Below are 2,500 nucleotides of genomic sequence, written 5' to 3'. Positions count from 1 at the left end.
AAGAGAACTACTGCCCAGCATACAGAAACATAAGGTTTAATAATGCCTAATTTAAGACTTCACATAGTTAACAAAAAAACCCTGTTACTTTCCTCCTCCTTTTTAAATAATCACAAGGATGAAACACGTAAAAAAGCACAAGTTCTATTTCTACATGATCAGGATAACCTGAATACTAGCATCACATCTTTGTTTTTGTAAATAATATTTATCATTTATATCAATGAAATGCTAATGGTGATATGCTAAAAAAATAAAACTGCTTTGGAAAAATAATTTTAAACATAGTCAACTGAAGCAGCTTCTTACCAATAAATTCCCATAAAACATTTAAAAAGATTATCTTGGTAGAACTGACTTAATGAATACTCAAAATGCAAGCTCAAATCTACCCTGTAAAGCAATCATGGTTTTTTAGCAACTATTTTGACCTTAGTGACACAAACAATTAATTCTACAAACTTAATATCAAAATAAAATTCTACATCTAATGCAGAATAATCTGTCAATGTATTTAATCAAGGATATGCTTTTTCCATGTATTATACATTCTAGTATCAAATACTGATTTTAACAGACAAGAAAAAAATTGAAAGTGAAAACCTTACAAGTGTGCGAACATTCATGTAGGAGAGAGAATGTCTCATCATAAGCCAAGAAAACCCAAAGAAATGAGTCTGAGCAGATTACAGTTTGCATCATATTTTAATAATAAAAATCTACATTCATTTTAGCAATATTTATAAATTGAGAAATATCGACAGTACGATAAAAAGTTGCTTATGTTCTAGTCATACATCTTTAAAGCCGACCTGATGACTTGTGACAGCACCCAATCCATTTATCATCAGGTATATATTACAATATATTATAGAATACTGTCATTCTTTCTTGATACATGGCTGAGGAATAAGTCCCTGATTTAAGTCAAACTTCTCATTTCTATATGAAGATCACAACAAGCCAGTTCATCAAGCCAGTAACAGGACTGTCCAAACTCCATTTAATGGCTTGTAAGAACCTAATGAAGTCTATTATTTTAGCTTATTTACTATCTATAAATCCTCCCATTTGTGCTCATAATGCTTGAACAAGATGCAAACTGCATATAACTTAAAATTAACTTAGCCCAGCTGCTATTTGTACATAGTCTAAAATCTCTCATGTTTAGCATTCCCCAGTACGTATTCATGCCATAGTAAAAACTTATTTTGCGATTCTACTTAGCTGATACAGCTATTCTTAAGCATTAGCATCGCTTTATGTAGCTGCCCAGCTAAAGGAAAGGCAATAAAAACAGCAATCATTTATTTGCCTCCTTTAAAAAAAGCTATAATGAACTTGATTTGTTTATTTTAAGGCCCCCAATAAAACAGTTCAGAGAAGCCAAAACCAGAATGTTAAACTATGACATCAGTACATTGTATCTTGCACATATTTAAACAATAAAAAAATCTTAATAATAGTAACTGCAGGTACAATGGGGTTTGCTCTGTTTCTCTGCTTGTCAAAGTTTGTTACAAAAGTCACATTAAAAATAGTGTTTTAGGGAGTTACTACAGTGACAATAATAAAGTCAGCCATAATTTTCCTCTTAAATCATATTCAAAAGGCATCTGGTAAAAAAGGGGGGGGGGGAAGGAGGAAAAGGAAAAGTAGCATAAAGCTATGCCCATTATCTAAAGGACATCCTACTACATGTTTACTAGTGTTTATGTTTCACATCAACATATTTTATAGAAGGATTTATATGCCTGACTCAAGTTGTATTTAAATCCTATGGTGCAGACCCTACCATAAAATGCCTCTTGAGTCCTATTAACTGTACCCATGGTTTTACTTTGCCTGTCTGCTTATTTAAGATCTAATAACAGTTTTGAAGAAAAGATTGTCACTTCTAAGCCTGTCCCCTCAGAACCTGTCTGTTATTAGTACTCAACTGGATATTTTCATCTTCAGTTGTTATTCTCAGTGGTCTTTGCAAATGCTATCTGCTGGAATCTGTGACTATATGGACAAATTGGCTACAAATGCCTAGGACTGTTGCTTTGAGAAATATGTAAGTGGCAAATTATTCTGCTGGCATTTTGTGCTTTAAAGTGTTTCACTTAAATTTTGTTCTCTAAACATTTTCACAAATTAAATATACTCTCAATAAATAAAGATTTTAAAATGCTATTATAATCTGAACATCTGAATAAAGGTGATGGCATGCTTTTCAATCAAAACAATATTAAATTTTCACAGATGTATGTGTATATATATGTAATTTTATATGAAAATACTACATATACACAGGGTACATATATAGATAATATGTATGTGTATGTGTATATATGTGTATACACATACATAGGTGTAAGCCTGCCAAGAACTTGATGAAGACACTGAAACCTGTATTTCCTCAGCCTGTTATACTGCAAGTGCTCAGCTGTTAAAACAGAATAAACCTGAATCTGAAGCAAGGCAAAGATTTAAGCCTTAACAACTTCTCATATTT

At 31.9% G+C, this 2,500-nt stretch overlaps 1 protein-coding gene across 9 annotated transcripts in view; it reads right to left on the bottom strand.

The window, feature by feature from the left end:
* FOXP2 (forkhead box P2) overlaps window positions 1-2,500 on the bottom strand; it is a 417,586-nt gene that overhangs the window by 188,914 nt on the left and 226,172 nt on the right. The gene's annotated exons all lie outside the window — the stretch shown is intronic.

Source organism: Pezoporus wallicus, unplaced genomic scaffold (assembly GCF_028554395.1).
Source record: "Pezoporus wallicus isolate ANWC-B61680 ecotype Strahan unplaced genomic scaffold, APGP_CSIRO_Pwel_v1 contig_3858, whole genome shotgun sequence".
Taxonomy (NCBI): Eukaryota; Metazoa; Chordata; class Aves; order Psittaciformes; family Psittacidae; genus Pezoporus; species Pezoporus wallicus.
The sequence above is the reverse complement of the archived record's forward strand: the minus strand, read 5'-3'. Positions and strand labels throughout refer to the sequence as shown.